General features: G+C 39.6%; 1 protein-coding gene and 1 long non-coding RNA gene across 4 annotated transcripts in view; one reads left to right on the top strand and one right to left on the bottom strand.

Moving 5' to 3' along the window:
* Positions 1 to 24,711, bottom strand: part of ABL1 (ABL proto-oncogene 1, non-receptor tyrosine kinase) — a 149,851-nt gene that overhangs the window by 91,698 nt on the left and 33,442 nt on the right. The window lies entirely within an intron of this gene.
* The window catches only part of LOC130683058 (uncharacterized), a 56,268-nt gene that overhangs the window by 16,892 nt on the left and 14,665 nt on the right, over positions 1 to 24,711 (top strand). Inside the window, exon 2 of the long non-coding RNA XR_008996670.1 lies at positions 23,089 to 24,661. This is a non-coding gene — a long non-coding RNA (uncharacterized LOC130683058). The remainder of the gene's footprint in view (positions 1 to 23,088; positions 24,662 to 24,711) is intronic.

Below are 24,711 nucleotides of genomic sequence, written 5' to 3'. Positions count from 1 at the left end.
GGTAGATTGCTTTAGGCAGGATGGCCATTTTGACAATATTAATTCTTCCTATCCATGAGCACGGGATGTATTTCCATTTATTGGTATCTTCTTTAATTTCTCTCATTAGTGTCATGTAGTTTTCAGGATATAGGTCTTTCATTTCCTTGGTTAGGTTTATTCCTAGGTATTTTATTCTTTTTGACGCAATTGTGAATGGAATTGTTTTCCTGATTTCTCTTTCTGCTAGTTCATCATTAGTGTATAGGAATGCAACAGATTTCTGTGTATTAATTTTGTATCCTGCAACTTTGCTGAATTCAGATATTAGATCTAGTAGTTTTGGAGTGCATTCTTTAGAGTTCTTTATGTACAATATCATGTCATCTGCAAACAGGGACAGTTTAACTTCTTCCTTACCAATCTGGATGTCTTTTATTTCTTTGTTGTCTAACTGCCATGGCTAGGGCCTCCAGAACTGTGTTGAATAACCTTGACAAAATATCAGAATTAATATCACCAATGTCAGGTAGAAGGCCACTGTGTGCAACTGGATGTGATACCATGAGACACAATATTGTATCTGTAGTATTCTAACCAAGAATGTGTAACTTGAATCTCATAATAAGAAAAGATCTAACAAACCAAAATTGAAAAATATTCTATAAAGTAACTGGTCTGTGTTCTTTAAAAATATCAGTGTTATACAAGACTGAAACTCTGAGGAAGTGTGCCAGATTACAGGAGCTAAACAACATGACAAATTAATACAATCCATGATCCTGGACTGGTTCTTAACTTGGGGTGGAGGGCAAGAGAGTGGACAGCTACAAAGGGCATTACTAGGACAACCGAGAAAACTGGAATATGGACTGTAGATTAAATAAAAATACTGTTATCAAAGTTAAATTTCCTAGAGTTGATAATTATATTGTAGTTAAATGATAGAATATCCTTGTCCTGAGGAAATACACTTGAAGAATTAAGGGATAAAGGGATGAAATGTTACAACCTAATCTCAACAGACTCTGAAAAAACAGATAGAGAGAGTGAGAGACAGAGGGAGGGAGGGAGCAAATAAAGAAAAGCAAATACAACGTGGCAAGACATAAAATTGATGAAACCAAGTAAAGGGCATGTGGGAATTCTCTACACTGTTCTTGCAAACTTCCTGTAAGTTACAAATTACTTGAAAATAAAAAGTACAGAAAAAGGGCAGTCAAACTTGAGCCAATGGTAGACATGGAAAGTAAGACATATACACATAGTGTTTGCATTAGCAAACTGTACTTACCTGTGAGGAACCTAAAACTCTTTTATCTACATAATTCTGCTGAGGGACAGGTGAAGAAATTAACAGGGTTCTACTGTTGCTTGATAAAGAAAACCATAGAGAATATCACTCCCATCCTAACAAAAAAAAGCTACATAATCTACAAAACCATAACTTTTCTTGAGCTAATCAGAAAAGTGAGGTCACAAGGTTACCAAGCAAACTGAACTGTAAGAGTGACAAGTCTCTCCAAGGAGAGACAAGAAATGCAAACTGTGTGACCTTTCAAGAGCACACAGGAGGAAGAGGTGGCTGCCATAAAATTAGGTAAGAGGAAAATGGCTTAAATTTTAATGAATTCTTATAAATTGAGTGTGGCCTAGTATAAGATATCAAATCTCTGGGAGTTCCAGACACAAGAGCAGCCTGAACTCACTTTCAAGATCTTTTCCATAGAGCCTCTACCAGATGCTCATTAGAAATACTAGGGGTCAGGTGGAGCCAAGATGGCGGTGTGAGTAGAGCAGTGGAAATCTCCTCCCAAAACCACATATATCTATGAAAATATAACAAAGAGAACTCTTCCTAGAATAAAGACCAGAGGACACAGGACAACATCCAGACCACATCCGCACCTGAGAGAACCCAGCGCCTCGCGAAGGGGGTAAGATACAAGCCCCGGCCCCGCGGGAGCCGAGCGCCCCTCCCCCCAGCTCCTGGCGGGAGAAGAATAGGCAGAGCGGGAGGGAGACGGAGCCCAGGACTGCCGAACACCCAGCCCCAGCCACCCGCACCAGAGCGCAGACACAGTGCGTGCGCGGGGCCCTGGATACTAGAGAAACAGGGCAGCAAGAACGGTGAGCGGGTACCGGAGGCCTGGCGTCGGAGGACATAAGAAAAGTGAGTGGCCATTTTTTTTTTTTTCTATTTTGTTTTGGCGAGCGCTTTTTGGAAGTCTTAAAGGGGTAGGGACCCCAATACTAGGAAAACAGGGCAGCAAGACTGGTGAGCAGATGCCTGAGGCTGGCGCCGGAGAATAAAGAAAAACGAGCGACCATTATTTATTTATTTATTTATTTATTTTAATTAAAAAAAAAATTTTTTTTTTGTGGTCGTTTTGTTTCGTCGGGTGCTTTTTGGAAGTCTTAAAGGGGCAGGGCGGGACACTTAATCCAGAGGTAGGGAATCCGGGATCTCTGGGCACCCTAACCCCTGGGCTGCAGGGAGCAGGGAGGCCCCTTACAGAGATAAATAGCCTCCCGGCCGCTCCCCCTCCAACGCGACTCCACCATTTTGGAGCAGCGGCCCGAGCCAGGCCACGCCCACAGCAACAGCGGAGATTAACTCCGTAGCAGCCGGGCAGGAAGCAGAAACCCTGTCTGCGCGCAGCTGCGCAGCACAAGCCACTAGAGGCCGCTGTTCTCCCAGGAGAGGAGGGCCACAAACCAACAAGAAGGGAAGGCCATCCAGCCGTCACTCGTCCCAGCTCTGCAGACTATTCCTATCACCATGAAAAGGCAAAGCTACAGGCAGACAAAGATCACAGACACACCAGAGAAGGAGACAGACCTAGCCAGTCTTCCTGACAAAGAATTCAAAATAAAAATCATAAACATGCTGACAGAGATGCAGAGAAATACGCAAGAGAAATGGGATGAAGTCTGGAGGGAGATCACAGATACCAGAAAGGAGATCACAGAAATGAAACAAACTCTGGAAGGGTTTATAAGCAGAATGGATACGATGCAAGAGGCCATTGATGGAATTGAAACCAGAGAACAGGAACGCATGGAAGCTGACATAGAGAGAGACAAAAGGATCTCCAGGAATGAAACAATATTAAGAGAACTGTGTGACCAATCTAAAAGGAGCAATATCCGTATTATAGGGGTCCCAGAAGAAGAAGAGAGAGGCAAAGAGATGGAAAGTATCTTAGAAGAAATAATTGCTGAAAACTTCCCCACACTGGGGGAGGAAGTAATCAAACAGACCACGGAAATACACAGAACCCCCAACAGAAAGGATCCAAGAAGGGCAACACCAAGACACATAATAATTAAAATGGCAAAGATCAAGGACAAGGAAAGAGTGTTAAAGGCAGCTAGAGAGAAAAAGGTCACCTATAAAGGGAAACCCATCAGGCTAACGTCAGATTTCTCAACAGAAACCCTACAGGCCAGAAGAGAATGGCATGATATATTTAATACAATGAAACAGAAGGGCCTTGAACCAAGGATACTGTATCCAGCACGACTATCATTCAAATATGACGGTGGGATTAAACAATTCCCAGACAAACAAAAGCTGAGGGAATTTGCTTTCCACAAACCACCTCTACAGGACATCTTACAGGGACTGCTCTAGATGGGAGCACTCCTAGAAAGAGCACAGCACAAAACACCCAACATATGAAGAATCGAGGAGGAGGAATAAGAAGGGAGAGAAGAAAAGAATCTCCAGACAGTGTATATAACAGCTCAATAAGCGAGCTAAGTCAGGCAGTAAGATACTAAAGAGGCTAACCTTGAACCTTTGGTAACCACGAATTTAAAGCCTGCAATGGCAATAAGTACATATCTTTCAATAGTCACCCTAAATGTTAATGGGCTGAATGCACCAATCAAAAGACATAGAGTAATAGAATGGATAAAAAAGCAAGACCCATCTATATGCTGCTTACAAGAAACTCATCTCAAACCCAAAGACATGTACAGACTAAAAGTCAAGGGATGGAAAAACACATTTCAGGCAAACAACAGTGAGAAGAAAGCAGGGGTTGCAGTACTAATATCAGACAAAATAGACTTCAAAACAAAGAAAGTAACAAGAGATAAAGAAGGACACTACATAATGATAAAGGGCTCAGTCAAACAAGAGGATATAACCATTCTAAATATATATGCACCCAACACAGGAGCACCAGCATATGTGAAACAAATACTAACAGAACTAAAGGGGGATATAGACTGCAATGCATTCATTCTAGGAGACTTCAACACACCACTCACCCCAAAGGATAGATCCACTGGGCAGAAAATAAGTAAGGACACGGAAGCACTGAACAACACAGTAGAGCAGATGGACCTAATAGACATCTATAGAACTCTACATCCAAAAGCAGCGGGATATACATTCTTCTCAAGTGCACATGGAACATTCTCCAGAATAGACCACATACTAGGCCACAAAAAGAGCCTCAGAAAATTCCAAAAGATTGAAATCCTACCAACCAACTTTTCAGACCACAAAGGCATAAAACTAGAAATAAACTGTACAAAGAAAGCAAAGAGGCTCACGAACACATGGAGGCTTAACAACACGCTCCTAAATAATCAATGGATCAATGACCAAATCAAAATGGAGATCCAGCAATATATGGAAACAAATGACAACAACAACACTAAGCCCCAACTTCTGTGGGACACAGCAAAAGCAGTCTTAAGAGGAAAGTATATAGCAATCCAAGCATATTTAAAAAAGGAAGAGCAATCCCAAATGAATGGTCTAATGTCACAATTATCGAAATTGGAAAAAGAAGAACAGATGAGGCCTAAGGTCAGCAGAAGGAGGGACATAATAAAGATCAGAGAAGAAATAAATAAAATTGAGAAGAATAAAACAATAGCAAAAATCAATGAAACCAAGAGCTGGTTCTTCGAGAAAATAAACAAAATCGATAAGCCTCTAGCCAGACTTATTAAGAAGAAAAGAGAGTCAACACAAATCAACAGTATCAGAAACGAGAAAGGAAAAATCACGACAGACCCCACGGAAATGCAAAAAATTATTGGAGAATACTATGAAAACCTATATGCTAACAAGCTGGGAAACCTAGGAGAAATGGACAACTTCCTAGAAAAATATAACCTTCCAAGATTGACCCAGGAAGAAACAGAAAATCTAAACAGACCAATTACCAGCAACGAAATTGAAGAGGTAATCAAAAAACTACCAAAGAACAAAACCCCCGGGCCAGATGGATTTACCTCGGAATTTTATCAGACATACAGGGAAGACATAATACCCATTCTCCTTAAAGTTTTCCAAAAAATAGAGGAGGAGGGGATACTCCCAAACTCATTCTATGAAGCTAACATCACCCTAATACCAAAACCAGGTAAAGACCCCACCAAAAAAGAAAACTACAGACCAATATCCCTGATGAACGTAGATGCAAAAATACTCAACAAAATATTAGCAAACCGAATTCAAAAATACATCAAAAGGATCATACACCATGACCAAGTGGGATTCATCCCAGGGATGCAAGGATGGTACAACATTCGAAAGTCCATCAACATCATCCACCACATCAACAAAAAGAAAGACAAAAACCACATGATCATCTCCATAGATGCTGAAAAAGCATTTGACAAAGTTCAACATCCATTCATGTTAAAAACTCTCAGCAAAATGGGAATAGAGGGCAAGTACCTCAACATAATAAAGGCCATCTATGATAAACCCACAGCCAACATTATATTGAACAGCGAGAAGCTGAAAGCATTTCCTCTGAGATCGGGAACTAGACAGGGATGCCCACTCTCTCCACTGTTATTTAACATAGTACTGGAGGTCCTAGCCACGGCAATCAGACAAAATAAAGAAATACAAGGAATCCAGATTGGTAAAGAAGAAGTTAAACTGTCACTATTTGCAGATGACATGATACTGTACATAAAAAACCCTAAAGACTCCACAACAAAACTACTAGAACTGATATCGGAATACAGCAAAGTTGCAGGATACAAAATCAACACACAGAAATCTGTGGCTTTCCTATATACTAACAATGAACCAACAGAGAGAGAAATCAGGAAAACAACTCCATTCACAATTGCATCAAAAAAAATAAAATACCTAGGAATAAACCTAACCAAAGAAGTGAAAGACTTATACTCTGAAAACTACAAGTCACTCTTAAGAGAAATTAAAGGGGACACTAACAGATGGAAACTCATCCCATGCTCGTGGCTAGGAAGAATTAATATCGTTAAAATGGCCATCCTGCCCAAAGCAATATACAGATTTGATGCAATCCCTATGAAACTACCAGCAACATTCTTCAATGAACTGGAACAAATAATTCAAAAATTCATATGGAAACACCAAAGACCCCGAATAGCCAAAGCAATCCTGAGAAAGAAGAATAAAGTAGGGGGAATCTCACTCCCCATCTTCAAGCTCTACTATAAAGCCATAGTAATCAAGACAATTTGGTACTGGCACAAGAGCAGAGCCACAGACCAATGGAACAGACTAGAGAATCCAGACATTAACCCAGACATATATGGTCAATTAATATTTGATAAAGGAGCCATGGACATACAATGGCGAAATGACAGTCTCTTCAACAGGTGGTGCTGGCAAAACTGGACAGCTACATGTAGGAGAATGAAACTGGACCATTGTCTAACCCCATATACAAAAGTAAACTCAAAATGGATCAAAGACCTGAATGTAAGCCATGAAACCATTAAACTCTTGGAAGAAAACATAGGCGAAAACCTCTTAGACATAAACATGAGTGACCTCTTCTTGAACATATCTCCCCGGGCAAGGAAAACAACAGCAAAAATGAGTAAGTGGGACTATATTAAGCTGAAAAGCTTCTGTACAGCAAAAGACACCATCAATAGAACAAGAAGGATCCCTACAGTATGGGAGAATATATTTGAAAATGACACATCCGATAAAGGCTTGACGTCCAGAATATATAAGGAGCTCTCACGCCTCAACAAACAAAAAACAAATAACCCAATTAAAAAATGGGCAGAGGAACTGAACAGACAGTTCTCCAAAAAAGAAATACAGATGGCCAACAGACACATGAAAAGATGCTCCACATCGCTAATTATCAGAGAAATGCAAATTAAAACTACAATGAGGTATCACCTCACACCAGTAAGGATGGCTGCCATCCAAAAGACAAACAACAACAAATGTTGGCGAGGCTGTGGAGAAAGGGGAACCCTCCTACACTGCTGGTGGGAATGTAAGTTAGTTCAACCATTGTGGAAAGCAGTATGGAGGTACATCAAAATGCTCAAAACAGACTTACCATTTGACCCAGGAATTGCACTCCTAGGAATTTACCCTAAGAATGCAGCAATCAAGTTTGAGAAAGACAGATGCACCCCTATGTTTATTGCAGCACTATTTACAATAGCCAAGAATTGGAAGCAACCTAAATGTCCATCAATAGATGAATGGATAAAGAAGATGTGGTACATATACACAATGGAATACTACTCAGCTATAAGAAAAGGGCAAATCCAATCATTTGCAGCAACATGGATGGAGCTGGAGGGTATTATGCTCAGTGAAACAAGCCAAGCGGAGAAAGAGAAATACCAAATGATTTCACTTATCTGTGGAATATAAAAACAAAGGAAAAACTGAAGGAACAAAACAGCAGTAGAATCACAGAACTCAAGAATGGACTAACAGGTACCAAAGGGAAAGGGACTGGGGAGGATGGGTGGGTAGGGAGGGATAAGGGGGGGAGAAGTAGGGGGGTATTAAGATTAACATGCATGGGGGGGTAGGAGAAAAGGGAGGGCTGTACAACACAGAGAAGGCAAGTAGTGATTCTACAACATTTTGCTATGCTTATGGACAGTGACTGTAAAGGGGTTTATAGGGGAGACCTGGTATAGGGGAGAGCCTAGTAAACATAATATTCGTCATGTAAGTGTAGATTAGAGATAGCAAAAAAAAAAAAAAAAAAAAAAAAAGGGCAGTTCCTGTGTGGTAACCTCCAACGAGTTCTACACAAGGGTATAAAGGGCATATAAAAGTGTAGGCAAAGGGTCTGTTTGTGTTTATACAGAGGATCAAAGCCTAATTGGGCTACCCCGAAAATGAACTAAGATACGATATGAAAAAGAACTTCCAACATCTGCACCCTCTGGAAGACTCATGCCAGAAGATGATCATCAAAAAACCCCAACAAAGATCCACGCACTGCTACAGCTGTAGAAGCACTCATCCCACCAGTTCCTGGACCTGCCATGGGAATGAGGAAGGAGATATCTAAGCTGGCCTGTGCATACAGTAAAACAACAAATTTGACTGGATCTATACTGTTGGAACTCAACCAAGAATTTGGAGAAGTGCAAATTGTAGCACTCCAAAGTCTTACAACTACAGACTATTTACTGTTAAAAGAACATATGGCATGTGAACAGTCCCCAGGAATGGGTTGTTTTAATTTGTCTGATTTCTCTCAGACTGTTCAAGTTCAGTTGGACAATATCCACCATATCATAGATAAGTTTTCACAAATGCCTAAGGTGCCTAACTGGTTTTCTTGGTTTCACTGCAGATGGCTGGTAATTACAGATATGCTTTGGTTATGTAACTATACTCCTATTATGTTAATGTGTGTGCGCAATTTAAGTAGTAGCTTAAAACCTATATATGCTGAAGTTACTCTACAAGAAGATTTGTCAAAGAAATAATCAATCTTCCCATGTTTTCTTCCGCCTGCTACTTCTATAGCTTTTCTTCTTCCTTCCTAATTACAACCCTTAAATAGAATTCGTGCCTCATATCAAATTTACCGAGTATCATAATTCTTCCAAGTGGTAAAGATACCTCAAGACAAATGCTGGGCATAGAAGCCACAGGGCATAAATATGCAAAGAAGTAAAAAGCTAACTTTTTCAAACAATAAGGCTTCTCTCTCACTTACCAACTTCACATTTCCCTGTATGTCCCCGGAAGATGACTGGTTAGCCAGAGACGGGTAAGATTCCTCAAGGGAGGAACAACCTAAGACAGGCACAGTCGCAGGGGGGACATCAGGTGAGAAATTGGGGATCAACAGAGGTGAGGCTTAGAACCTCACCCCCCCGTTCTGAGAGAAATCTTCTGCATACGTGGATGTTTTATTGCCCTGGTCTAGCTTGGATTAACACATAGTCTACAGGCACACACCTGATCATCTACATGTGCTCTCTTACAACACTAAACTATGTTTTCTACCTTTATCTTGTATCTACCTACCACTTCAGCATTTTATTAAAAATAATAATAATAAAGAGAGAAATGTGGTATCCACATATAAATCAAGTATAAAAACCAAATGAGTATTCATATTTGAACTGACTGTTTATAGTTCATAATGCATGAGCAAAACCGAAAGTTTCTGTGATGACTGCCCTTGTACTGTTCACTATGTAACTTATTCATTATGTAAGAATTTGTTCTACATGTAAAAACTTGTTTGTTATGCCTCAGAAGATTGGAGACTGACAAAAATTAGGCTTGGGGTGGAATAATGATTGTGCATTGAGCATTGACTCCCCTATACAGAATTTTATTGTCGTTAACAACCATTTGATCAATAAATATGAGAGATGCCCTCACAAAAAAAAAAAAAAAAAAAAAGGACAGACTTCCAATGGTAAAATAAATAAGTAACAGGGATGTAATGTATAGCATAAGGAATATAGTCAAGATATTGTAACAGCCTGGTAGGGTGATAGCTGGAACCTAGAATTATGTATATAAATGTTCTACCACTGTGTTGTACACTTGAAACTCATGTAATGTAATACTGTGTGTCAACTACCCTTCAATAAAAAATAATTATTAAAAAAAAAAAAAAAAAAAAAAAAAGCAAGACCCATCTATATGCTGCTTACAAGAAACTCATCTCAAACCCAAAGACATGTACAGACTAAAAGTCAAGGGATGGAAAAACACATTTCAGGCAAACAACAGTGAGAAGAAAGCAGGGGTTGCAGTATTAGTATAAGACAAAATAGACTTCAAAACAAAGAAAGTAACAAGAGATAAAGAAGGACACTACATAATGATAAAGGGCTCAGTCCAACAAGAGGATATAACCATTCTAAATATATATGCACCCAACACAGGAGCACCAGCATATGTGAAACAAATACTACCAGAACTAAAGGGGAAAATAGACTGCAATGTATTCATTCTAGGAGACTTCAACACACCACTCACCCCAAAGGATAGATCCACCGGGCAGAAAATAAGTAAGGACATGGAAGCACTGAACAACGCAGTAAAGCAGATGGACCTAATAGACATCTACAGAACTCTACATCCAAAAGCAACAGGATACACATTCTTTTCAAGTGCACATGGAACATTCTCCAGAATAGACCACATACTAGGCCACAAAAAGAGCCTCAGAAAATTCCAAAAGATTGAAATCCTACCAACCAACTTTTCAGACCACAAAGGCATAAAACTAGAAATAAACTGTACAAAGAAAGCAAAGAGGCTCACGAACACATGGAGGCTTAACAACACGCTCCTAAATAATCAATGGATCAATGACCAAATCAAAATGGAGATCCAGCAATATATGGAAACAAATGACAACAACAACACTAAGCGCCAACTTCTGTGGGACACAGCAAAAGCAGTCTTAAGAGGAAAGTATATAGCAATCCAAGCATATTTAAAAAAGGAAGAACAATCCCAAATGAATGGTCTAATGTCACAATTATCAAAATTGGAAAAAGAAGAACATATGAGGCCTAAGGTCAGCAGAAGGAGGGACATAATAAAGATCAGAGAAGAAATAAATAAAATTGAGAAGAATAAAACAATAGCAAAAATCAATGAAACCAAGAGCTGGTTCTTCGAGAAAATAAACAAAATAGATAAGCCTCTAGCCAGACTTATTAAGAGGAAAAGAGAGTCAACACAAATCAACAGTATCAGAAACGATAAAGGAAAAATCACGACGGACCCCACAGAAATACAAAGAATTATTAGAGAATACTATGAAAACCTATATGCCAACAAGCTGGGAAACCTAGGAGAAATGGACAACTTCCTAGAAAAATACAACCTTCCAAGACTGACCCAGAAAGAAACAGAAAATCTAAACAGACCAATTACCAGCAACAAAATTGAAGCGGTAATCAAAAAACTACCAAAGAACAAAATCCCCGGGCCAGATGGATTTACCTCGGAATTTTATCAGACATACAGGGAAGACATAATACCCATTCTCCTTAAAGCTTTCCAAAAAATAGAGGAGGAGGGGATACTCCCAAACTCATTCTATGAAGCTAACATCACCCTAATTCCAAAACCAGGCAAAGACCCCACCAAAAAAGAAAACTACAGACCAATATCCCTGATGAACGTAGATGCAAAAATACTCAACAAAATATTAGCAAACCGAATTCAAAAATACATCAAAAGGATCATACACCAGGACCAAGTGGGATTCATCCCAGGGATGCAAGGATGGTACAACATTCGAAAGTCCATCAACATCATCCACCACATCAACAAAAAGAAAGACAAAAACCACATGATCATCTCCATAGATGCTGAAAAAGCATTTGACAAAGTTCAACATCCATTCATGATAAAAACTCTCAGCAAAATGGGAATAGAGGGCAAGTACCTCAACATAATAAAGGCCATCTATGATAAACCCACAGCCAACATTATATTGAACAACGAGAAGCTGAAAGCATTTCCTCTGAGATCGGGAACTAGACAGGGATGCCCACTCTCCCCACTGTTGTTTAACATAGTACTGGAGGTCCTAGCCACGGCAATCAGACAAAACCAAAACATACAAGGAATCCAGACTGGTAAAGAAGAAGTCAAACTGTCACTATTTGCAGATGACATGATACTGTACATAAAAAACCCAAAAGACTCCACCCCAAAACTACTAGAACTGATATCGGAATACAGCAAAGTTGCAGGATACAAAATCAACACACAGAAATGTGTGGCTTTCCTATACACTAACAATGAACCAACAGAAAGAGAAATCAGGAAAACAACTCCATTCACAATTGCATCCAAAAAAATAAAATACCTAGGAATAAACCTAACCAAAGAATTGAAAGACTTATACTCTGAAAACTACAAGTCACTCTTAAGAGAAATTAAAGGGGACACTAACAGATGGAAACTCATCCCATGTTCGTGGCTAGAAGAATTAATATCGTCAAAATGGCCATCCTGCCCAAAGCAATATACAGATTTGATGCAATCCCTATGAAACTACCAGCAACATTCTTCAATGAACTGGAACAAATAATTCAAAAATTCATATGGAAACACCAAAGACCCCGAATAGCCAAAGCAATCCTGAGAAAGAAGAATAAAGTAGGGGGGAATCTCACTCCCCAACTTCAAGCTCTACTATAAAGCCATAGTAATCAAGACAATTTGGTACTGGCACAAGAACAGAGCCACAGACCAATGGAACAGACTAGAGAATCCAGACATTAATCCAGACATATATGGTCAATTAATATTTGATAAAGGAGCCATGGACATACAATGGCGAAATGACAGTCTCTTCAACAGATGGAGCTGGCAAAACTGGACAGCTACATGTAGGAGAATGAAACTGGACCATTGTCTAACCCCATATACAAAAGTAAACTCAAAATGGATCAAAGACCTGAATGTAAGTCATGAAACCATTAAACTCTTGGAAGAAAACATAGGCAAAAACCTCTTAGACATAAACATGAGTGACCTCTTCTTGAACATATCTCCCCGGGCAAGGAAAACAACAGCAAAAATGAACAAGTGGGACTATATTAAGCTGAAAAGCTTCTGTACAGCAAAAGACACCATCAATAGAACAAAAAGGAACCCTACAGTATGAGAGAATATATTTGAAAATGACACATCCGATAAAGGCTTGACGTGCAGAATATATAAAGAGCTCACACGCCTCAACAAACAAAAAGCAAATAACCCAATTAAAAAATGGGCAGAGGAACTGAACAGACAGTTCTCCAAAAAAGAAATACAGATGGCCAACAGACACATGAAAAGATGCTCCACATCGCTAATTATCAGAGAAATGCAAATTAAGACTACAATGAGGTATCACCTCACACCAGTAAGGATGGCTGCCATCCAAAAGACAAACAATAACAAATGTTGGTGAGGCTGTGGAGAAAGGGGAACCCTCCTACACTGCTGGTGGGAATGTAAGTTAGTTCAACCATTGTGGAAAGCAGTATGGAGGTACATCAAAATGCTCAAAACAGACTTACCATTTGACCCAGGAATTGCACTCCTAGGAATTTACCCTAAGAATGCAGCAATCAAGTTTGAGAAAGACCAATGCACCCCTATGTTTATCGCAGCACTATTTACAATAGCCAAGAATTGGAAGCAACCTAAATGTCCATCAATAGATGAATGGATAAAGAAGATGTGGTACATATACACAATGGAATACTACTCAGCCATAAGAAAAGGGCAAATCCAATCATTTGCAGCAACATGGATGGAGCTGGAGGGTATTATGCTCAGTGAAACAAGCCAAGCGGAGAAAGAGAAATACCAAATGATTTCACTTATCTGTGGAATATAAGAACAAAGGAAAAACTGAAGGAACAAAACAGCAGTAGAATCACAGAACTCAAGAATGGACTAACAGGTACCAAAGGGAAAGGGACTGGGGAGGATGGGTGGGTAGGGAGGGATAAGGGGGGGAAAAGTAGGGGGGTATTAAGATTAACATACATGGGGGGGTAGGAGAAAAGGGAGGGCTGTACAACACAGAGAAGGCAAGTAGTGATTCTACAACATTTTGCTATGCTGATGGACAGTGACTGTAAAGGGGTTTATAGGGGAGACCTGGTATAGGGGAGAGCCTAGTAAACATAATATTCGTCATGTAAGTGTAGATTAGTGATACCAAAAACAAAGCAAAAAAAAAAAAAAAAAGGGCAGTTCCTGTGTGGTAACCTCCAACGAGTTCTACACAAGGGTATAAAGGGCATATAAAAGTGTAGGCAAAGGGTCTGTTTGTGTTTATACAGAGGATCAAAGCCTAATTGGGCTACCCCGAAAATGAACTAAGATACGATATGAAAAAGAACTTCCAACATCTGCACCCTCTGGAAGACTCATGCCAGAAGATGATCATCAAAAAACCCCAACAAAGATCCACGCACTGCTACAGCTGTAGAAGCACTCATCCCACCAGTTCCTGGACCTGCCATGGGAATGAGGAAGGAGATATCTAAGCTGGCCTGTGCATACAGTAAAACAACAAATTTGACTGGATCTATACTGTTGGAACTCAACCAAGAATTAGGAGAAGTGCAAATTGTAGCGCTCCAAAATCTTACAACTACAAACTATTTACTGTTAAAAGAACATAAGGGATGTGAACAGTCCCCAGGAATGGGTTGTTTTAATTTGTCTGATTTCTCTCAGACTGTTCAAGTTCAGTTGGACAATATCCACCATATCATAGATAAGTTTTCACAAATGCCTAAGGTGCCTAACTGGTTTTCTTGGTTTCACTGGAGATGGATGGTAATTACAGGTATGCTTTGGTTATGTAACTATACTCCTATTATGTTAATGTGTGTGCGCAATTTAATTAGTAGTTTAAAACCTATACATGCTGAAGTTACTCTACAAGAAGATATGTCAAAGAAATAATCAATCTTCCCATGTTTTCTTCCGCCTGCTACTTCTATAGCTTTTCTTCTTCCTTCCTAATTACAACCCTTAAATAGAATTCGTGCCTCATATCAAATTTACCGAGTATCATAATTCTTCCAAGTGGTAAAGATACCTCAAGACAAATGCTGGGCATAGAAGCCACAGGGCATAAATATGCAAAGAAGTAAAAAGCTAACTTTTTCAAACAATAAGGCTTCTCTCTCACTTACCAACTTCACATTTCCCTGTATGTCCCCGGAAGATGACTGGTTAGCCAGAGACGGGTAAGATTCCTCAAGGGAGGAACAACCTAAGACAGGCACAGTCGCAGGGGGGACATCAGGTGAGAAATTGGGGATCAACAGAGGTGAGGCTTAGAACCTCACCCCCCCGTTCTGAGAGAAATCTTCTGCATACGTGGATGTTTTATTGCCCTGGTCTAGCTTGGATTAACACATAGTCTACAGGCACACACCTGATCATCTACATGTGCTCTCTTACAACACTAAACTATGTTTTCTACCTTTATCTTGTATCTACCTACCACTTCAGCATTTTATTAAAAATAATAATAATAAAGAGAGAAATGTGGTATCCACATATAAATCAAGTATAAAAACCAAATGAGTATTCATATTTGAACTGACTGTTTATAGTTCATAATGCATGAGCAAAACCGAAAGTTTCTGTGATGACTGCCCTTGTACTGTTCACTATGTAACTTATTCATTATGTAAGAATTTGTTCTACATGTAAAAACTTGTTTGTTATGCCTCAGAAGATTGGAGACTGACAAAAATTAGGCTTGGGGTGGAATAATGATTGTGCATTGAGCATTGACTCCCCTATACAGAATTTTATTGTCGTTAACAACCATTTGATCAATAAATATGAGAGATGCCCTCACAAAAAAAAAAAAAAAAAAAAAGGACAGACTTCCAATGGTAAAATAAATAAGTAACAGGGATGTAATGTATAGCATAAGGAATATAGTCAAGATATTGTAACAGCCTGGTAGGGTGATAGCTGGAACCTAGAATTATGTATATAAATGTTCTACCACTGTGTTGTACACTTGAAACTCATGTAATGTAATACTGTGTGTCAACTACCCTTCAATAAAAAATAATTATTAAAAAAAAAAAAAAAAAAAAAAAAAGCAAGACCCATCTATATGCTGCTTACAAGAAACTCATCTCAAACCCAAAGACATGTACAGACTAAAAGTCAAGGGATGGAAAAACACATTTCAGGCAAACAACAGTGAGAAGAAAGCAGGGGTTGCAGTATTAGTATAAGACAAAATAGACTTCAAAACAAAGAAAGTAACAAGAGATAAAGAAGGACACTACATAATGATAAAGGGCTCAGTCCAACAAGAGGATATAACCATTCTAAATATATATGCACCCAACACAGGAGCACCAGCATATGTGAAACAAATACTACCAGAACTAAAGGGGAAAATAGACTGCAATGTATTCATTCTAGGAGACTTCAACACACCACTCACCCCAAAGGATAGATCCACCGGGCAGAAAATAAGTAAGGACATGGAAGCACTGAACAACGCAGTAAAGCAGATGGACCTAATAGACATCTACAGAACTCTACATCCAAAAGCAACAGGATACACATTCTTTTCAAGTGCACATGGAACATTCTCCAGAATAGACCACATACTAGGCCACAAAAAGAGCCTCAGAAAATTCCAAAAGATTGAAATCCTACCAACCAACTTTTCAGACCACAAAGGCATAAAACTAGAAATAAACTGTACAAAGAAAGCAAAGAGGCTCACGAACACATGGAGGCTTAACAACACGCTCCTAAATAATCAATGGATCAATGACCAAATCAAAATGGAGATCCAGCAATATATGGAAACAAATGACAACAACAACACTAAGCGCCAACTTCTGTGGGACACAGCAAAAGCAGTCTTAAGAGGAAAGTATATAGCAATCCAAGCATATTTAAAAAAGGAAGAACAATCCCAAATGAATGGTCTAATGTCACAATTATCAAAATTGGAAAAAGAAGAACATATGAGGCCTAAGGTCAGCAGAAGGAGGGACATAATAAAGATCAGAGAAGAAATAAATAAAATTGAGAAGAATAAAACAATAGCAAAAATCAATGAAACCAAGAGCTGGTTCTTCGAGAAAATAAACAAAATAGATAAGCCTCTAGCCAGACTTATTAAGAGGAAAAGAGAGTCAACACAAATCAACAGTATCAGAAACGATAAAGGAAAAATCACGACGGACCCCACAGAAATACAAAGAATTATTAGAGAATACTATGAAAACCTATATGCCAACAAGCTGGGAAACCTAGGAGAAATGGACAACTTCCTAGAAAAATACAACCTTCCAAGACTGACCCAGAAAGAAACAGAAAATCTAAACAGACCAATTACCAGCAACAAAATTGAAGCGGTAATCAAAAAACTACCAAAGAACAAAATCCCCGGGCCAGATGGATTTACCTCGGAATTTTATCAGACATACAGGGAAGACATAATACCCATTCTCCTTAAAGCTTTCCAAAAAATAGAGGAGGAGGGGATACTCCCAAACTCATTCTATGAAGCTAACATCACCCTAATTCCAAAACCAGGCAAAGACCCCACCAAAAAAGAAAACTACAGACCAATATCCCTGATGAACGTAGATGCAAAAATACTCAACAAAATATTAGCAAACCGAATTCAAAAATACATCAAAAGGATCATACACCAGGACCAAGTGGGATTCATCCCAGGGATGCAAGGATGGTACAACATTCGAAAGTCCATCAACATCATCCACCACATCAACAAAAAGAAAGACAAAAACCACATGATCATCTCCATAGATGCTGAAAAAGCATTTGACAAAGTTCAACATCCATTCATGATAAAAACTCTCAGCAAAATGGGAATAGAGGGCAAGTACCTCAACATAATAAAGGCCATCTATGATAAACCCACAGCCAACATTATATTGAACAACGAGAAGCTGAAAGCATTTCCTCTGAGATCGGGAACTAGACAGGGATGCCCACTCTCCCCACTGTTGTTTAACATAGTACTGGAGGTCCTAGCCACGGCAATCAGACAAAACCAAAACATACAAGGAATCCAGACTGGTAAAGAAGAAGTCAAACTGTCACTATTTGCAGATGACATGATACTGTACATAAAAAACCCAAAAGACTCCACCCCAAAACTACTAGAACTGATATCGGAATACAGCAAAGTTGCAGGATACAAAATCAACACACAGAAATGTGTGGCTTTCCTATACACTAACAATGAACCAACAGAAAGAGAAATCAGGAAAACAACTCCATTCACAATTGCATCCAAAAAAATAAAATACCTAGGAATAAACCTAACCAAAGAATTGAAAGACTTATACTCTGAAAACTACAAGTCACTCTTAAGAGAAATTAAAGGGGACACTAACAGATGGAAACTCATCCCATGTTCGTGGCTAGAAGAATTAATATCGTCAAAATGGCCATCCTGCCCAAAGCAATATACAGATTTGATGCAATCCCTATGAAACTACCAGCAACATTCTTCAATGAACTGGAACAAATAATTCAAAAATTCATATGGAAACACCAAAGACCCCGAATAGCCAAAGCAATCCTGAGAAAGAAGAATAAAGTAGGGGGGAATCTCACTCCCCAACTTCAAGCTCTACTATAAAGCCATAGTAATCAAGACAATTTGGTACTGGCACAAGAACAGAGCCACAGACCAATGGAACAGACTAGAGAATCCAGACATTAATCCAGACATATATGGTCAATTAATATTTGATAAAGGAGCCATGGACATACAATGGCGAAATGACAGTCTCTTCAACAGATGGAGCTGGCAAAACTGGACAGCTACATGTAGGAGAATGAAACTGGACCATTGTCTAACCCCATATACAAAAGTAAACTCAAAATGGATCAAAGACCTGAATGTAAGTCATGAAACCATTAAACTCTTGGAAGAAAACATAGGCAAAAACCTCTTAGACATAAACATGAGTGACCTCTTCTTGAACATATCTCCCCGGGCAAGGAAAACAACAGCAAAAATGAACAAGTGGGACTATATTAAGCTGAAAAGCTTCTGTACAGCAAAAGACACCATCAATAGAACAAAAAGGAACCCTACAGTATGAGAGAATATATTTGAAAATGACACATCCGATAAAGGCTTGACGTGCAGAATATATAAAGAGCTCACACGCCTCAACAAACAAAAAGCAAATAACCCAATTAAAAAATGGGCAGAGGAACTGAACAGACAGTTCTCCAAAAAAGAAATACAGATGGCCAACAGACACATGAAAAGATGCTCCACATCGCTAATTATCAGAGAAATGCAAATTAAGACTACAATGAGGTATCACCTCACACCAGTAAGGATGGCTGCCATCCAAAAGACAAACAATAACAAATGTTGGTGAGGCTGTGGAGAAAGGGGAACCCTCCTACACTGCTGGTGGGAATGTAAGTTAGTTCAACCATTGTGGAAAGCAGTATGGAGGTACATCAAAATGCTCAAAACAGACTTACCATTTGACCCAGGAATTGCACTCCTAGGAATTTACCCTAAGAATGCAGCAATCAAGTTTGAGAAAGACCAATGCACCCCTATGTTTATCGCAGCACTATTTACAATAGCCAAGAATTGGAAGCAACCTAAATGTCCATCAATAGATGAATGGATAAAGAAGATGTGGTACATATACACAATGGAATACTACTCAGCCATAAGAAAAGGGCAAATCCAATCATTTGCAGCAACATGGATGGAGCTGGAGGGTATTATGCTCAGTGAAACAAGCCAAGCGGAGAAAGAGAAATACCAAATGATTTCACTTATCTGTGGAATATAAGAACAAAGGAAAAACTGAAGGAACAAAACAGCAGTAGAATCACAGAACTCAAGAATGGACTAACAGGTACCAAAGGGAAAGGGACTGGGGAGGATGGGTGGGTAGGGAGGGATAAGGGGGGGAAAAGTAGGGGGGTATTAAGATTAACATACATGGGGGGGTAGGAGAAAAGGGAGGGCTGTACAACACAGAGAAGGCAAGTAGTGATTCTACAACATTTTGCTATGCTGATGGACAGTGACTGTAAAGGGGTTTATAGGGGAGACCTGGTATAGGGGAGAGCCTAGTAAACATAATATTCGTCATGTAAGTGTAGATTAGTGATACCAAAAACAAAGCAAAAAAAAAAAAAAAAAGGGCAGTTCCTGTGTGGTAACCTCCAACGAGTTCTACACAAGGGTATAAAGGGCATATAAAAGTGTAGGCAAAGGGTCTGTTTGTGTTTATACAGAGGATCAAAGCCTAATTGGGCTACCCCGAAAATGAACTAAGATACGATATGAAAAAGAACTTCCAACATCTGCACCCTCTGGAAGACTCATGCCAGAAGATGATCATCAAAAAACCCCAACAAAGATCCACGCACTGCTACAGCTGTAGAAGCACTCATCCCACCAGTTCCTGGACCTGCCATGGGAATGAGGAAGGAGATATCTAAGCTGGCCTGTGCATACAGTAAAACAACAAATTTGACTGGATCTATACTGTTGGAACTCAACCAAGAATTAGGAGAAGTGCAAATTGTAGCGCTCCAAAATCTTACAACTACAAACTATTTACTGTTAAAAGAACATAAGGGATGTGAACAGTCCCCAGGAATGGGTTGTTTTAATTTGTCTGATTTCTCTCAGACTGTTCAAGTTCAGTTGGACAATATCCACCATATCATAGATAAGTTTTCACAAATGCCTAAGGTGCCTAACTGGTTTTCTTGGTTTCACTGGAGATGGATGGTAATTACAGGTATGCTTTGGTTATGTAACTATACTCCTATTATGTTAATGTGTGTGCGCAATTTAATTAGTAGTTTAAAACCTATACATGCTGAAGTTACTCTACAAGAAGATATGTCAAAGAAATAATCAATCTTCCCATGTTTTCTTCCGCCTGCTACTTCTATAGCTTTTCTTCTTCCTTCCTAATCACAACCCTTAAATAGAATTCGTGCCTCATATCAAATTTACCGAGTATCATAATTCTTCCAAGTGGTAAAGATACCTCAAGACAAATGCTGGGCATAGAAACCACAGGGCATTAATATGCAAAGAATTAAAAAGCTAACCTTTTCAAACAATAAGGCTTCTCTCTCACTTACCAACTTTACGTTTCCCTGTATGGCTCCGGAAGATGACTGGTTAGCCAGAGACGGGTAAGATTCCTCAAGGGAGGAACAACCTAAGACAGGCACAGTCGCAGGGGGGCCATCAGGTGAGAAATTGGGGATCAACAGAGGTGACGCTTAGAACCTCACCCCCCCTGTTCTGAGAGAAATCTTCTGCATACGTGGATGTTTTATTGCTCTTGTCTAGCTTGGATTAACACATAGTCTACAGGCACACACCTGATCATCTACATTTGCTCTCTTACAACACTAAACTATGTTTTCTACCTTTATCTTGTATCTACCTACCACTTCAGCATTTTATTAAAAATAATAATAATAAAGAGAGAAATGTGATATCCACATATAAATCAAGTATAAAAATCAAATGAGTATTCATATTTGAACTGATTGTTTATAGTTCATAATGCATGAGCAAAACCGAAAGTTTCTGTGATGACTGCCCTTGTACTGTTCACCATGTAACTTATTCATTATGTAAGAATTTGTTCTCCATGTAAGAACTTGTTTGTTATGCCTCAGAAGATTGGAGACTGACGAAAATTAGGCTTGGGGTGGATTAATGATTGTGCATTGAGCATTGACTCCCCTATACAGAATTTTATTGTTGTTAACAACCATTTGATCAATAAATATGAGAGATGCCCTCACAAAAAAAAAAAAAAAAAAAGTACACACTTCCAATTGTAAAATAAATAAGTAACCGGGATGTAATGTATAGCATAAGGAATATAATCAAAATATTGTAACAACTTGGTATGGTGATAGCTGGTACCTAGAATTATCATGTATATAAATGTTGAATCACTGTGTTGTACACCTGAAACTAATGTAATACTGTGTGTCAACTACCCCTCAATAAAAAATAATTATCCAGGAAAAAAAAAAATACTGTGTGTCAACTACCCTTCAATAAAAAATAATTATCTACAAACAAAAAAAAAAAAAAAAAAAGAAGAAATACTGGGGGCAGAGCAAGCAATTACAGAGAGGCTCCCTCAACACTAGACTATAATAAAGTCTCGCCCAATTTCTGGACCTTTCTCCCGTACAATGTAAAAGCCTTTATCCACTGAAGGAAGGGGCAAGAAACCCTCCCTGCCCCTAAAATTTGGGCAGGGTGGTGGCGGCAGAGAAGTGGAGAGTGTCAGGGCAGTCACCATCAGCTGAATCCTGCCCTGATACAGAGCAGAAGTCTGGTACCACTGGGAAGGAGAGACACATGGGAAATTCTACCCCACCCAAAATCTCTCCCTCCCCACTCCCCAACACACAGACAAACATCCAGAAGGTAGAGCTCAGGAGCCACAGACAGTGGAAGTGCTGGAATGCTAAGAAAGCCCCACCTCTGGAGCCCAGGCACAAGGACATGTCTAAGACTAAGGACTAACAGAACTAAGAAACTCCCTGGCCCCCTACCATAAGCCCGGCTCCAAGTAAAAAGCAGCAGCAATTTACCACTAGGGTGATAATATAGGATGGTTAAAAGTGAAAAGATGAAAAAAAGATATACAGTTGACCCTTGAATGATACAGATTCAAACTATTGCAGGTCCACTTACGTGCAGATTTTTTTCAATAAGAACCTTGGAAAATTTTTTTGAGATTTGTGACAATTTGAAAAAACATGTTATTTTCTTAGCTTAATTTACTGTAAGAATACAGTATATAATATACAAAATTTGGGTTAATCGACTTTATGTTTTCAGTAAGGCTTCTGGTCAACAGCAGGCTATTAGTTGAGCTTTTGGGGAATCAAATTATACATGGCTTTTTTACTGTGGCAGGGGGTTGACACCTCTAACCACATTGTTCAAGGGTCAACTGTGCTATGGAAGCATTAACAAAAGAAAGCTGAAGTGGCTATCAGACAAAACAGGCTTTTTAAAGCATGGAATATTACCAGGGATATTATATAATAGTAAAGGGGTCCATTCAACAAAAAAGCATAACAATCCTCAATGTGTATGCACCTAATAACTGAGCTTCAAAATATAAAAATAGTATCAATAAAAGTAGTAATTTAGTCTTTAATTCTGACTCGCCATTTCTTCTCTTTTCCTCTATCATGATTGATCCAAATTAGTTTTACTTATTAAATTACTATATGATAACCAGCTTTTAAGCTAATGACTAACTTCAAAATATGCCATGTTTTCACTGCAGCAGTTTGTGTTGACAAGTTGGCACTAAAGAGGGAGGAAATAACAGAAGAGGAGCTCCATCTCAACAGAAAGAAGTAGAAGGTTCAGCCCTCCAGTCACATCAGTGTGAAGAGGAGAGGGCAAGAAGAACACAGTCAAACAAGTGTTTTTTACTTCAGCTCCCTGCAAAATTCTGAGAAGAAATGTGTCAGTTAGGATCCAGCAGAGACAGAAACCACACCAATGATTTGAACAAAGAAAACTTAACATAAATAATTAACTAACAAAAGTTGTTAACTGCAAAGAGGCTTTTCCAACTGTGTGTCTTAAATTCTGTATTTGCTTATACGGTACTCATTAATTACAGGGCTAACTAACACACTGGTAAAGTTGTTTACATCCCCGCCCCACCCACAATCCCAAAGCATGTGCTCTGAATCACCTCCTTTTCCAGCTCTCACACACCACATGCCAGTACCTCACTGCCCTAAACCACCCAGGGCCAAGCACCGCACAGCTAGAGCTGAGGGTGAACAGGTAAGGAAGGAACTAAGAACTTAGAGGAGCTTCTCCTCCCCCGCAAAGATGAGATGCAGACCTCTTCAGAGACGGCAAAGTGCCACAGGAGCACACAGCCTGCTGATGGACACTTGCCAGAGAGAAATCCAGAGACGGTCCACGAACGTGCCTGCCACATGGTGGAGAAACTTGTTGGAGAGTGTGAATGGGATGGAGTTGGTCCACAGCACGGCCTGCCGGGTGGTTTGTGAGGGCCGCTGAGTGTTACTGGGCATCCTGCACATGGTCCACCGAACACCCCACCCCCAAGAATCAGTGCACGCTGGAAATAGGAGGGGAAGCCCCTCCTCCCACTATGGCCTTGACGTGTCCCTTTAACACCCTCCACTGACAAAGCCTAACATTAAGCCAGCTGGCAAAGGAGAACTGTTTACAGAGTCCAGATCCCACATCACAAAGCAGTGCAAAGAAGAATGGATTCAGAGATGAGAGGCAATAAGCTGGTAACTGGCACAGATAGTGAGGGGAAGGGATGGCAGACTGGTAGTTAGACTGAGGGTGAAATAACGGGCTTGTGCCCCACTTCCTAACCAAAACTCCCCCTCAATACTAACATAGGTGGCCACAGACTTAAAAATGGTGGCGTACCATGGTGACACAAGGCAGAGAGAGGATCTGAGTGGTAGCACTCTGTGCCTCCCTTAGCTTCTGCGTGGTAAGAAAAGAACTCTGAAGTTCTCCACCCCACGGAAAGAAACCAAGTCAAGAGCCATGACATCTGCCACGGGGTGAATAACTGAAGGGCAGACCAAGACAGTGCCCTGGACCTGATGGAGACAAAGGGGTGGTTATTTCCAACTTTGCAGGAGTCTTTGGATTCATAAGGAACTTCACAGGCCATCTAGTTCAACCTAAATTCTTTGAATGGTTCGTGTGTAAAATGTTACTGAGACTTGGGGTATTTTGCAAATGGACTGCATGTTAAATAATGCTATTGCACTAAGGTTGACCTGATGTGTGTGAAAGGTGCTGTGGTGATATAAGAGAATGTCCTTGTTCTTGGCTACCATGAATCTGTAGCCAGTTTCCAGGTGGTTTACTAAAAGGGAAGTATTTGTCTGTAAAG

Source organism: Manis pentadactyla, chromosome 3 (assembly GCF_030020395.1).
Source record: "Manis pentadactyla isolate mManPen7 chromosome 3, mManPen7.hap1, whole genome shotgun sequence".
Taxonomy (NCBI): Eukaryota; Metazoa; Chordata; class Mammalia; order Pholidota; family Manidae; genus Manis; species Manis pentadactyla.
This window is presented reverse-complemented; position numbering and strand designations above follow the sequence as displayed.